This window comes from Equus caballus, chromosome 23 (assembly GCF_041296265.1).
Source record: "Equus caballus isolate H_3958 breed thoroughbred chromosome 23, TB-T2T, whole genome shotgun sequence".
NCBI classification, from domain to species: domain Eukaryota; kingdom Metazoa; phylum Chordata; class Mammalia; order Perissodactyla; family Equidae; genus Equus; species Equus caballus.
In genome coordinates, this window is record NC_091706.1 from 51,390,132 (window position 1) to 51,405,249 (window position 15,118).

Genomic DNA, 15,118 nt, shown 5'->3' on the forward strand with positions numbered 1-15,118 from the left:
GGTAGTTCTTCACAAGCATGCACTGATCTGCATTCTGATGAATAGTCAAAGGGGATCTTTTGCAGATTTCTGGAACTCATTCATTCATTCATTCATTCATATTCTCTCTCTGCAATTCTCTCCTTTCTTTTTTTTTCGGTGAGTAAGATTGTCCCTGAGCTAGCATCTGTGCCAATCTTCCTCCACTTCACATGTGGGATGCTGCCACAGCATGACTTGATGAGCAGTGTGTAGATCCATGCTAGGGAGTAAACCCGCAAACCCCAGGCCCCCAAAACAGCCCGTGAACTTAACCATTATGCCCCACATTCTCTCCTTTCTGGTACTCTGTTCTGTGAACTCTAGCTGCTTTGTTGGTCTCCCTGTACTTTCAGCTTCCTCTTCTAAATTCAGGGAGTCCGCTGGGCTCCACCTGGGTTTCCCTATGCTGCAGCCTGGAAACTCTCTCAAGGCACTAAGCTGGGGCAGCACAGGGCTCACCTCGTTTAGTTTTCCACTCTTCAGGGATCAGTGTCCTTCACTGCCTAATGTCCAATGTCTTGAAAACTCTTGCTTCATATATTTTGTTCATTTTTTTATTGTTTAGGCAAGAGGGTAAATTCAGTCTCTCTTACTCCATCTTGGTCAGAAATGGACAGACATATATATGTGAGTGTGTGTGTGTATTTTTATGTATATATGAGGGCATATGAATACCTATACACGCACATATATACATGGCACGTATGTTTTAAATATTTTCCTAGACCAAGCTGATACCCAAATTTGATAATCATGTTCTAGAATTGTTACATAGATGCTTTTAAGAGATAATGTCTCCCAGGATTGGCAAACTATGCCCCATAGGCCAAATCTAGTTCATCACTTGTTTTTGTAAATAAAGTTTTATTGACATGAAGCCACACCCATTCATTTACCTATGTCTTGTCTATGGCTTCTTTCATACCACAATGACAAAGCTGAGTGCTTGTGACAGAAACCCTACAGCCCACAAGCCTAAAAGATTTCTTATCTGTCCCTTTACAGAAAGTGTTTGCTGACCACTGATCTGGTCCATTCATCTTATTATGTAGAAAAGATCCCAAGGTCTATGGCAGGGATCACACGTCTCCTGTTTCGGAAGAGGACCACATTCTTCCCACTGTAGCACTCAGTCCTGTGTCCTGTCACTGGGTTAGGCTTTCTCCATGAGGTAAAAAAGCCTAAAAGAAAAAATCAAACATAACTTACAGGAGTAAAGATCTTCCTCAGGAAGTTCAGGAAAGAGAAGACCTGTATTATAAAGGCCTTGGATCTTTGTCAGATGACCTCATGTGCCTCCAGTAACAAAACAGGTGGCTTAAGCAAAGCAGTTCAGTAGCTTTAACCAGCATGTCTTATTTAGGGCCAGAACCTGTTAGACGGTCTTATAGAATATATACATAAGGTTTGGTCTGCCCTGTATTTAGTCACAAACTCGCCTTTGGGAGTGAGCAAGCTGCAGTGCCCCAGTCAGGGGGACTCCTCGTGACATCTCTGCTAGAAACTCATGTCACTGAGAGCCAAATGGCACAAGCTTTTTCTCGTGCCTTGTGATTTACCAAGAGGAGAGGGATGCAGGCATGTAAACCTGAGTTCGTTTACAGAGTAAAGTTTTTCCATGAAAGAAGTCATTGTGCCTGGCCCCTCTCCCCAGCCAGGGGCTCAAGGGTCACAGCCAGCACAAACAGCAGCCTCTCAGCAGCATCGCCATGCTCCCCAGGGCCCTGCACGTGTAACAGCACCTCTTCTCAGAGCCTTCCAGCCTGGAGAAGCCAGGCAGTGAGGCCAAGGCCCACACACAGCTGTCAGGCAGTGGTGTTTTCCTTCTGACCACCCAAGACAGGTGGCTTGCACAATTTTTTCTCTACTCATTTGAAGTGCTGAGAATTGCAGGGCCTGGCTGGCATGAGATGCAGTTCCAGATATCTCTGCTAAGAGCTATGTTCTTGTTGACCCAAAATCTTATGCAAAAAGGTGAAAAAAACCTTTTCTTCCAACACCGAAGTTGTGACTGGGCTGCTCCTACAAATCAGATCACGCCGATGAGGGAGCTGTGGCTAGAATGCATGGGACCCAGGTCTGGAGTCTAAGGTGGAGCTTACAGTCATTGTTCACATGTAAACCCCTCAAGGTAGGAGGGTAGATCAGAAAACAATTTAATTTTCAAAGTTGAAAGTCTTGGTAAAGAGGCTAAGAAGGAAATATCTCAAGATAGATCAATTTACTCATTCAGTAAATATTTGTTGAGTGTCTCCTATGTCCAGGCACTGTGCTGGGGGCCAGGGATACACATTAAGTAAGACAGACAAACCTAGTCCTCATTCATTCATTCAAGAAAAATTTATTGAGCATTTACTATGCACTCGGCACTGACCTAGATACTGAGGATACAGATGGACGTGGCTGCCCTTGTGCAGTTTGAATTTTAGTGGGGGCACTTCAAGTCTGGTGAGAAAAGTAATTCAAGTAGGAGGACTGTGATAAAAAGAGAATGAACTGGGCACTTTGGGGGCATGTGAAGGACAGCATCCCTGGTCTGAACTTTAGGCAAGGTTTCTCTCAGAAGGGGGTATCTGAGCTGAGATTGGGAGGGTGAGTGGAAGTTACCCAAGTGAAGAGAGGGCATTCCTGGCAGAGGCATTCCAGGCAGAGGAGCCAGCAGAGGTTGTGAAGCAAGAAAACCTAAAGCCTTTGAACCATCACAGTAATAATGAAGTGGAGAGTGGCCCAAGATGAGGCTGAGGAGCGAAGTGGGAGCAAATTGCTGGCACCCTGTAAGCCATGGTAAGTCTTTCATACTTTGCGCTAAGTGCAATGGGAAGTCTTTGAATGGTTCAACAGCAGGAGAGAAACATCATCTGATTTGTGTTTTTAAAAGCTTGTTCTGGCTGCTGTGTAGACGATGGCTTCTATGGGAAGAGAGTAGATAGACACACCACTTAGGAAGTGGTTGCCGTATTCCACATAAGAGAGAACTGTGGCTTAGACTAGAGAGCTGGAGAGAATGGAAAGAAGTGAATGATCAATTCAGGCATATATAGGAAGTAACATCCACAGGACTTGGTAAGTAGATTGACATTGGAAGGGAAAGATAATCCATACAGCTAATAGGTTCTCAAAAGCATCAGACTTTTTAGGCTTTTCTCATTGAAACTCATGTACCTCCTGTGTGGTGATGACACATTTCAGACCACTCAAGTCAAGATGTTAGAATAAAATGGAGACCTCCGTAGGTGTGCAAATGCAGAAGGTGTAATTGTGAGGAAAAGGATAGTCCAAAGCTTCTGTTGCTGATCCTGGCTCATTTCCTTCACACATACCTGTTCAGCCTCCACTAGATGGTAGGTCCTCTGCCCCTCTCCCAGCCTTGGAGGGGCTCAGAAATAGTCAGAGAGACAGAAAAGTCAATAATGTGTGAGAAAAGCTCTGAAGAGTTGCAGAATAAGCCAAAGGGAACAAAGGAGGGAGGACTCCTTTCTTTACAAAGTAGAAAGAGAAGGGTTGACCACGGAATTGTTGAAACTTATTCTTGAAGGATGAGTAAAAGCATTGCAAGTACTGATGCAATACACACATGCTTCCTGAGTTTCTTCTATGTGCTGGGCACCACTGAAGGCACTGGGGATGCAGCAGAGAACAAAACAGACAAAAATCCCTTCTCTCCTACAGCTTACATTTTACTAGGGCAAATGGAAAATAAACACCAAGAAGTAAATGACATAGTATACTCGAAGGTGATAAGTGCTATGGAAAAAAATTAAGCAGGGTAGGAAGGATGGATGGTGCCTCTGTGGGGAAGAGCATGCAATTCAGGAGAGGCCTCGCTGAGAAAGCCATGCTGGAGCAGAGACTTTAGTGTGAGCTATTGAGCATTGCACTTGTCTGGAGGAAGAGAAAGGAAGAGCACCCCAGGCAGTTGAAGAGCCAGTGTGGAGTCCTTGAGGCAGGGACGTGCCCAATGTGCTCAAGGAACAACAAAGAAGCTAGTGTAGTGTGGCAGAAGTAGAGTCATCGGGGTTGTGTGTGGGAGAGAAGATCAGAGAGGTAACAAGGCTGAGAGCAAATTGTGTAAGGCCTTGTAAATGGTCACGATAAAATAACCGTGAGAGAAAAATCTATAAATGCCCAAATTTATAAACAGACTCAATATTGCATTGAGCATCATGGGCTTTTCCAGGATTAGGCAAGGGCAGGCAGAAATGATTTCTTTTATTGGAAACCATGTGGCCAACTGAATGTTACAGAGCTGACTCTAGTAAAACAGAGGCTCCTCAGGCTGGCTCTGGTACAAGCCAATATTGCTGACTTAATTTGACCCACATGTGTTGGGCACCTGCTGCATAGACCTGGCCCTGAGCTGGGCTGCTACAGGGACGTGCCTCGCCATTGCCTTCATCTAGAAAGAGGTTCCCAAATGCACAATAGGGTCACCTGGGAAGTTTAAAAAAAAAAAACAATGTTTCACCTGAGACCAATTAAGACAGTCTCTGAGGTGGGGCAAGGCATCAGTACTTCTAAAAATTTATTCTCAGTGCTTGAATGGCCTTTAAAAGTCACTTGCCTGCCCCCTTCTACCCACGAAGAGGCTGGTATGGGAAAATGGCATGTTTTATCATATTTTTCGCCTGGCATTCAAGGCTGTTTGCTCTTCAGACCTAACCTTTACATCCATCCTTCCATCTTATTCCTGTCTCAAATAATTCCTCCATTCCACTTTTCCCTAGTAATTGCCATGGCCTTGAGCCTTCCTTGCCTGGAACACCCTCTCCCACCCCTTCCTCCCTGGCTTGATCCTAGCAGTCTTCCAGGCACAGTTCAAACCCCTGTGTGAAGCCACCTTGAGTGCGCCAGCCTGGAGTGGTCTCTCCCTGGTGACCTCCCGAGGCCCCTACTCTAGACCAGGGTTGGGCAAACTTTTTTTGTAAAAGGCCAAATAGGAGATACATCAGGCATTGAGGGCCATAAGGTCTCTGTGGCAAAGACTCAACTCAGTTGTACAGCAGCCATAGACAATAAGTATATGCATGGGTGTGGCTGTGGCCCGATAAAACTTTATTGACAGAAACAGGGCCAGATTTGGCACTCAGGCCATAGTTTGTCAATCCTGATTGAGACAACTGATGCAACACTTCGCCTCTGAACAGCTGATGTTGAAGATATTTCCCGTCTGTTGAGTTTCCCGGGTCCTGGGGAGAGAAGAGTCTGCATCAATATTCTCAGGTGATTTAAGACAGGACTAAGTAGCAGGGCCTTGGCTTATAAGGCCTCTTGTGTCATTTCCATTCCTCATTTCTATTATTGTAGCTTTATCATCTGTCCCACACACTTCCACCCTCGCCCCACCCTGTACACTTCCTGATTCTCTTGGTCCAGACTGGATCAGGCACTTCCTGAACCCAGTTAGGAGGAAATTCACGCAGCCGCAGTCAGTAAGTACCCTAGGCACATCTGCTGGGAAGCTGCTTTTCATACGATAGTTCAGAAGACCAAGATCGTCACGATTTCCTCGCTAAAGATAGTTGTGGGAACGGCAAGTTCTGATGGTCAAAGGTTAGGTAAAAATTAATCCACAATGGGGGCCCACCCCATCAGAAATTGCAGATGTAGCAAGGAAAGTGATGCCGAGGAAAGGAAAGAAAAAAAAATGTGAAGGAGCGGGCCAGCGTCCTTGATGAAGAGAGGGAAAGAAAGGAATGTATCCTGCCCTTTTCAAAGAGACATGAGTTGGCATCTGTTTCCTCACTTATACTGGAAGCCTGAGGTTTTGTGTCACAAGGAAAATGCTTTTGATTTCCTATATCTTTGCCCACAGAGAGAATATGCTTTGCTATTAAGAAGAAAGGTTGGCATTTTGTGATTGTTTATGGCACATGTTTATGCTCTTTTGTCTTTTTTTTTTTTTTTTAAATGAAATCCAAAGTAGAGAACAGAGACCCCATAGGGACTGCAGGAAGCTTTACAGCACATATAGTGTAAAACTAAATCAGTGTTTCGGAGGGCATTTACGAGGAAGCCACAGGAAGGAGTACAGCGGGTCTTTAGACTGGAGTGAACATCCGTAAATTTAAAAAGACACCAGAGCATAAGTGACACAAAATAGTTGGACACAGAAAGCAAGGCAGTAAATCTCCCTGCTTAGCCACTGTTCCGAGCCACAGCAAGCATCTAGGCATGGGTTTATTTTAAGACTCCAAATGGCCAGGAAATGGGGACCTTGAGAAACTCACATTTGCCCCTGCCCTTTGCTGGCACCAGGACCAATTCCCAGGCCTGTCTGCCCTCTCCGCCATGTTTAACCGGAATGACGTGAATAAGTTGGATGTCCCTGAAATAGACAGGTATTGAAAGTCCATCAGTGGGAAAATGAGGAACTCTACACTTTCCCTAATAAATCTTTCCTCAACGCTGAACTGGCTCTTAAAAATATCCACTCTGGTTCTGGGCTTCCTGGTGTCTGTGTGGTGCTAGAGGCAGTTTTACAGCAGTCCCGGGGCCCAGAGGCAGATGGTCAAAGGGAAGATGGGTTCATGACCTAAGTTCTCAGGCTCAGTACCCAAGCCACTTTGTAGTGTAGAGAGGACAGGGGTACCTCAGCTAAAAGACCTGTTTCCAAACCCTCAGCATCTGCTTCCTCTTGTGTAAATAATTGGCTTAGTCCATTCAGGCTGCTGTAACAAATGCCACTGAGTGGATAGCTTATAAACAACGGAAATGTATTTCTCACAGTTATGGAGCTGGAAGTCCAGGATCATGGTACCAGCGGAGTCAAGTTCTGGTGAAGGCCTCCTTCTGGGTTCATAGATAGCACATTCTCGCTGTGCCCTCACATGGTGGAAAGGGCTAGAGATCTCTGTGGGGTCTCTTTTATAAGAACACTAACTTATTCATGAGGGCTCCACCCTCATGACCTAAGCACCTCCCAAAGGCTCCACCTCATAATACCATCACATCAGGCATTAGGATTTCAACATATGAATTTGGTGGGGGATGCAAACGTTCAGACCATAGCAACAATGCCCAACTCACAGAGTTAATTAAACTGAGAGTTAAATGAGATGTCTTATGCAGCCTGCCCAGTGTGGTGCTTGGTGCAAGGTAGATGCTAGTATATGTTAATTTCTTGCCTCTGTCCCTTACTTCCCTGTTGAATCTATGAACCAAGAAGTCCATTCTCCTCTTCACTGTGGTTTGCCACAACTTCTTATAGGATCAGAACTTGTTGCCATTGTGAGTATAAATTCTTTGCTGAAAATCATCCAGGAGACAGCTGTCTTATTGAAGGGCTCATGCTATGCCAGGTCCTGGGTAGGAGCAGAGAAGCACAAGGTATGTCCCAGACATCAGGGAACTTCTTATCTAGTTGGAGACAAAATATCAACACAGAAGGAATGGTGAGAAAGCAGTATAAGTAGATGAGGAGTGACAATAAAAAGAGAGTACTGAATGGCTGCTCTGTGAACTTCAATCCTCTCCTGGAAATTCTATTCCTGTCTATTCATCTAAGTCCCATGCTGTCTACTGGGGCCTTTCACATGCCCCTTAGAGCTTGTGAAGTATAGTGATTGGAAGCACAGACTCTGGAGCCAAAAGGCTTGTCACCTGCTAACAGCTACATGACCTTGGGCAAGTTCTAGAAGTTCTCTCTGCCTTTGACTGTAAAATGGAGGTAATAACTGCATGTACCTCTAGAGTTTTTGAAAAAAGTAAATGAGGTAATATAAGTAAAGAACTCGGAATGGTGCCTTGGCACACAATAAGTGCTCACTTAATATTAGTCATTATTACTTGGCAGTTCTTGCTCTTGCCCAGCCCTCCCCTTCTGGAAGTGGAGGCACTGGGAAACTTAAGAATGCCCTTGGGATCCTGTATTATTTACTTGAAAGTTGCTAGGAGAGTAGATCCTAAATATTCTCACCACAAAAGAGAAAAACATGGTAATTATGTGAAGCAATGGAGGTGTTAGCCCATGCTACAGTGGTAATCATTTTGCAATATATAAGTGTGTCAAATCAACACATGGCACACCTTAAACCTTACACGATGTTATATGTCAATTATATCTTAATAAAGCTGGAAGAAAAAATGCCCTTGGGGGCCAGGTCCTGGAGGCAGGGATAAAGAAGCTAGATTCAGACCTCAGTTAACCTACCTTTTCATTAACTTACCCATTTTATGCTGTTTATATTTTCATTATGTATTTGCTACATACTTTTTAGTCAAGTTCCCTTTGACAATTCCAGCCTATCTCAGATAAATTAAGCAAGAAAAATAAGAGGGCTTTTGCCCACTACTGAACCAAAAGGATGAAAAGAGCATGAACTTTGGAATTAGAGTTGAACTATAGTCAAGTCCCATAATCTTTGACTCTTCCTTTCTCATGAGTAAAATGGGTTGATAACCTGTCTCAGTACTGACCGAAGAGTCAAATGGGATTAAATAAGTAAAACCATTTTGTAAACGCTAAAGCTCTCTATAAAACATAGTCATTTTGCATTATTCCTGGGCTAGAAGCAAGGATGGCAGCAAAGGTGGGATTTCTAGGACCCCAAGGAGAAGGGAGAGTCTCAGGGAAGATTCTAAACCGCTTGTGAAGCCCTGTCTTCGAGCCAAGAGCAGTTTCCTTACTTGTTCCTCTTTGCTACATACTGGAATATAGAAGGCATTGTTGTTTTTATAAGGGATCTTAGGAGAGGATGCTGACTGTCCTGGAGGGTGTCGCTCGTAAAATATAAAGAACTCACAGCATCTGGGTAGACTTCATGGGGAAATGGGGCCTAAGCAGCACCGTGAAGGATATATGGGATTAGACAGGCCAAGAAGGGAACACAGGTGTGAATTAGACCTCCCTCCATGAGAGACAGGGAGGAAAGCAAAGAAGAGGACAAGGTCCTGTTCTATGTCCAGCGCTTGGACCGTGGAGTCCAGATGCCTGGACTCACCTGGTTTTTTGTGCAAATAGTTGACTATAATGGAAACAAAACTCGGGCAGGGTCTTGTCTCCATTCCGTTACTTATTGCCACTTGTGCAGCTTTGCAGTCTTCCACCTTTTTGTGTGTTATATCCTGCTATGTTTAGGAAAAGTTGAGTTTGGCAAATATTGTGGAAAGCAAGTTTGTCTAACCTCTTACCATAATTAGCTTCAGTCTCTTATATGTTTTGTGAAGCAGGAGAATTACTACCCAGCTTCTGCTTTTTGATATTTTTTTGTCTTCTGGATAAGAGTTTTGAAGTCATTCCCATCTCTCGCCCCGCCCCCCCTCACCCCCCACCCCCCACCCCCACCACCACTTTCTCTCTCTCCCTCTCTCTCACATACACACCACTTACTTACTTCCTCTCCTTCTTGCCCATGGGTGTTGGCATTGACTTTATAACTTTAGGGCTTCCTTAGACCCTAAGGCCCCCAGAGTTAAAAAAAAAAAAGGCAGCCCATTTAATTGTACTTTGCTCTTGAAAGGAAAAGAAAGAGAAAGGTGTGGTTTTCTTTGGGGCATCACTTTGAATATCCTTTTTTTATGTCAAGAAAGTACCTTCCAGATACACAGGAAACTGGGAATGCTGGTTGCCTATGAGGAGAGGAACCAGGTGGTCAGGGGAGGAAAGAGGTGAGAGGGAGAATTTCACAGCATTCCCTTTTGTTAGTTTTTAAATTTTGAATCAAGTATATGTATTAACTGTTCAAGAATAAATGAATAAAATCTGGATTGGAAACCTAGCTCAATTCCACAAATATTTCTTGCACCTCTACTGTGTGCCAAAAACTCCATGATATCTTGACCATCACACAGCTTATGGTCTGAGTCTCCCATTCCACAGAAACCCAGGGCTCACCACTTGGGAAAACATCCTCTCTTTGCTAGTAGAAAACGAGAGCAGAAGAATGAGCCAGAATCACATTCGGCACCTTAAAAATCCCAATAAGGAACACACTGCTATAGTTGGGGTTTGTTTTTATTTCAATGTTTTCATGAGCATTCTGAGAAAGACATTTTGCCAGGACATCCCCATGCTAGGATTGCAGGTAACATTCCTGAAAATAGAAAAGAATTTGTATTGTCTCTGAAAACCTATACAGCTTAAGAAGGATTTTGTTGACCATCTGCTGTTCCCTATCCACTACAGCCTATCAAAGCAAATTTCAGAAAGTAGATTGGGCCAGAGGTAGCTTAGGCCAAAAGAAAAAAGTGCTAACAATAATAATTGCACTCTTATTCTAGAACCGTAACCTAGCAGTACGTCTATATCTGTTATAAAAGTTCAAACTCTCTTTTATCCTTCACCTTCAATACTTTATCTCTGAAAGGTATGTAGAAAGACAAGTTTCATTCCAAAACCATCATTCTGTCAAGAATCTTTTCTTTTTATGTGAAAATCCATTATGACTATGGAATTCTCCATTTCTCTGTTGGCAGTGCCTGCTCAGAAATAATGAGCTCCCTGTAACTTTTGGTGCCAAGGAGATAAGACCAAAAATTCATTCAAGGCCCTTTCTGGAACATGGCAGGGACCATTGTATCTAATGTGTGACTCTTTGAAGTGGTATCAAGAGAGATAAGCCAGCACAAGCCTGTGCCTCTGTTGTGCTGCCAGCTTCCTGAGCCCAGAAAAAGAATTTAGGCCCAGAAGAAAATGACCACAGTGTTCCTATATGCACAATAAAGACTGCACCTCCTAATTCTTCTCCTTGTAATCCTGCTGTTCTCGACTTTAATGAACTTCTGCGGCATCTCTCATCCTTGCTCAAAGCCACAGTTCAGAGACTGACTCATCACAGTTAGTTCAGATATGACATCAGGGAGACAGAGAGGGCCTCGAGATTTTGCTGAAGATTTTTCTTCTAAGCACACTGAAATCATTCCTAAAATGGTGTAGTTCAAGAGAGAAAAATTATCATAAAAAGTTAAATTGGAGGTCAAATAAAGTAAAACAAAACTTGCGTTAAGCGCTCTTTCCAGAGCTTTAAATAAAAGCTTTTTTATATTTAATAAACAAAAAGACACATCCTGTTCCATGACTTTTGAAGGTTTGCCCTGCTTTCTCCACCCAGTCTCTCCTCTGAAAATATGTCTTCTCTGTCCATTAAATACTGCAGGCCACTCACAGTCTGTAACATGATAACTTTGCTTTATTCCAATGCTCGTGATTGCTTCTCAGGTCTTTAAAAATACTTAAAATCTGATTAAACAGATGTGAAATGAAATTCTAACAACCCCATTCTCTGAGCCATCAACCGCTTTGCTGTTTGGATGCTCATGTTTATCAGTCCCGCAGTCCTCCAAATCCTGAGGTCTTGGCAGATCAGGGTTTTCTCTTTCCTTTCACATGTTTTATTTCTTGATTTGGTATAAGAATTTCTTTTTTAATGACCGTACTTTTATTTTGAAATAACCTCAATTTTACAAAAAATGGGAAGTAGAATACAAAGAACTTTTTCTACCCAATCCCTCTGAGAGTGTGTTGACAACATGATACCCCGTCACCCAGTGTATATTTCCCTCAAGTTTTGCCAGTTGTCCCAATAATGTCCTTAATAGCAAAAGAGTCAGTCGCAAATCACACACTGCATTTAGTTGTCCTGTCTCTTAAGTCTTCTTCAATCCAGAGCAATTCCTCAGGCTTCCCTTGACTTGCATGACCTTAACAATTTTGAAGATTATGGGCCTGTGATTTTCAAATATGTCCCTCAGTTCGGATTTGTCTGACATTTCCTCATAATTAGATTCAGGTGATGGATCTTTGGCAGGGACATCACAGAAGTGATGCTGCACCTGATCACAAGACCGTGTTTTTCATGGTACCATTACAGTTGATGTTAATTCCTATCACTTGATGAAGGTGGTATGTTCCAGGTGTTTCCTTTTAAAGGTATTCTTTTTCTTTGTAATATGTATTTTGTGAAGAGGTGCTTTGAGCCCATAGTAAATACCTCGTTCCTCATTGAACTTACGGTTTGTTCGTTTGTTTATTTATATCTGCATGGACTCCTGGATTCCTGTCTTATCCAATGGGCTATAATCTATTGCTATCCTTTTTCATTTTGATGTAAAAAAACTTCCCAGATTCAGCCAATGAGAGCCCCTTAAAGATGACTCCTATACCCTTTGACGTGTCCATACCATTCTTTAAGACCTTCATTATTTTCTGGCAAAACAAGATATCCCAGTCTTATCCTGAACTTTTCCCTGCTCCAGTCTTGGAGAATAGAAACCAAGATCTCAATGTCAGGTCTGTTCATTGCTATTGGAGTGTCACTACTCTCAGGCTCTCAGTGCACAGAGGTAAAGAATATCCGTATATATGTATGTACATGCATACACAAACACACTTGCTATACTTCCAAATTTATACATTGGGGTCCATGAGTCCTCCCTTGCATCTCCAATTCTTATCCAACACCACGAGATTTATTCTATTTTTCACCCTTTCGATATTTCTAATTCTCTGGCTCCCATTATCCGTAATATATATACTTATTTAATAAAGCCCTCTCTATATAACCAACCTCCTATCACCACTGCCTCTACCCCCACACAGATGCAGTCCGCACCCCCTCAGGTTCTGACACCCCTCACCAGGCCATCACCACGACCCTCAGGTGTACGCCCTCTTCACCCTGTGCAGGCTCAGTGCCCCCTCTGGTCTACCATGACTCCCCCCTCCTCATTAGTCCTCACCTAATGGCTTTTGGGCTGAGTTCTTTAAAAAAAAAAAGAAGGGAAAGGGGAGAGTAATTGCTGGTGTGAGAATTTCAAAACAGAAATCAAATTGCTTCAAGGCTTAGAAGCTAAAGGGTGAAACAGGTAGAGAACAAGAAGAGTGGGTGCTGGGTGGTGCCCAACCCTTGCACTCCATGTTACAGGAAGGGTCAGCTTGGCCGGATCCCTGATTATGGCCCTCTAGGCCAGGCACTTTTTACAACATCACATCTCAGGTGGCTGGGCAGTGCTATCATGTTCTAGGTTTCTGACTTTGAATAAGAGAATGCTATCGCTGGTACCCTTCCCACTCCTGCTGTCTAGCTCAGGAGTTCTTACGCTGGGATCCATGAGCTTTGGGGACTCAATAAGCCCCTAAGATATGTGCAAATGTGCTTTTCTCTGGTGAAAGAACCCACAACTTTCTTCAGATTCTCAAAGAGGTCCAGAACCGAGCAACATTAACTACTTGGTATACATCAAAGGTTAAAAACAGATTTAATCTTATTAGTAATCAAAGAAAAGCAAATAAAAATGAGATATTTGTTGTATATGAGATCAGTAAAGATGAAGAACATTTATGATATCTTTATTAATTTCCTATTGCTGCTGTTAAAAATTACCACAAATTTAGTGGCTTAAAACAACACAGATGTATTCTCTTACAGTTGTGGAGGTCGGAAGTCTGAAATGAGTCTTATTGTGCTAAAGCCAAGGTTGGCCGAGCTGTGTTCCTTCTGGATTCTCTAGGGGGAAATTCATTTCCTTGCCTTTTCCAGAATCAAGAAGCCGCCTAACATTCTTTGGCCCTTCTTCTATCTTCAAGACCAATAGCTAGCATCTTCTTCACATCTCTCTCTGATTCTGACCTTTGATTCTCCCTGTTGTGGGGACCTTTGTGATTACATTGGGCCTACCTGGATAATCCAGGATAATCTTCCATCTCAAGATCCTTTCTTAATCACATCTGGAGTTTCTTTTACCATGTAAGCGAAGATATTTGTAGGTTTTAGGGATTAAGATGTGGATATCTTTGAGGGGTCATTATTCTGCCTAGCAACCACAATATCCGAGGATTGGTTAACATGTACTAGCATGCATTGTTGCCCAAAACATAAATTACTATAACATTTCTGGAGGGCAATTTGGGAATGTGTACAAATACTTTTAAATGATATGTCTTGACCCTGCAATGCCACTTCAATGCTGTAACCCAAGGAGATATTTGGATACAGAGATGTATGGACTAGGAAAGTCAATATACCATAGTTTATATAAGTGAAAAGTTGGAAACAATGTAATTATCTATAGAGAATTGATTAAACCAAAGTTCTGATACATCCCTATACAAAATCTAAGGCAGCAATTTAAAAGGATGCTGTAAGATCTACATTTATTGACAAGCAGACTACCCAAGATTTATCAACCTGTCCAGTGATATATGTACATATGTGTGATTTGCAAAAACATTCATAGTGGTAAGGATTGTTTTATTTTAATGAACTTCTCATTTATAATCAACATACATTGGTGTTTTTTAAAACAAGTTGAGCCTGTTATTTTAGCAAAGAAGATATTGAATTCATCTTCCTTCTCTTGTGAAAATGGCAGTTGTCTTTGGAGGTAAAAATAAATTTGCAGAGGCATTTAGTGGTTTTACTACAGTGTATGTTCTCAGTGTACAGAAATTCTAATGATCTCATACCCCAGAACAGGGGTTGGCCCTTGGGCCACGTCTAGACTACCACCTAATTGTAAAAAAATTTTTACTTGGACACAGTGACAACCATTTTATTCCCATTTCATTTACCTATTGCCTATGACTGCTTTCAACATACAATGGCAGAGTTGAGTAATTGTGACAGAGACTATATGGCCACACAGTCTAAAAGATTTCCTCTGTGGCCTTTCACAAAAAAAGTTCGCCAACTCCTGCTCTAGACTTTCTTGCCAACAACAGTGACAAAAATCTACTGCTTAGTTTTTAAGAAGTTATTTTGACAAAGTCAGATAGCAGTATGTGAGCACATTGTAAATACTTTTCTTTCATGCCACCCCTCCAAACTCATAATCCAGAAATGCATTTTAGAGGGAAAAAGTCTCATTACTATAGGAAAAAGTTGTTTCCTTCTCTATTTTCTGGAATTTCCCAGCCTTGCTCTTTAGAAATCTCTAGGAGCAAAACTCTAGTGGAATGCTAATTGCACATTTTGATGTGAATGTAGGTGCCCAATGGGGTTATCAAATAACAGGCACAACCTCTCCCCCACAGTGTGTCCTTGCTCTGCCCAAGCCTGGACCTTTAGGCTTTCACCTCTCTGCTGACCTTGGAAGGCCTTTGAGAAGCTCAGTGGGAACATTAGTTCTCCTTCCATCAGTTGCACAGAGATTAGGTAAACGT

General features: G+C 42.6%; 1 protein-coding gene and 1 long non-coding RNA gene across 8 annotated transcripts in view; one reads left to right on the forward strand and one right to left on the reverse strand.

The window, feature by feature from the left end:
* ADAMTSL1 (ADAMTS like 1) overlaps positions 1–15,118 on the forward strand; it is an 859,827-nt gene that overhangs the window by 796,278 nt on the left and 48,431 nt on the right. The window lies entirely within an intron of this gene.
* On the reverse strand, positions 5,051–6,878 carry LOC111770184 (uncharacterized). Its single transcript, XR_002803272.2, has 3 exons — positions 6,746–6,878; positions 6,249–6,346; positions 5,051–5,207 (listed from the first exon to the last, which is right to left on the reverse strand). It is a non-coding gene; the product is annotated as an uncharacterized lncRNA (long non-coding RNA).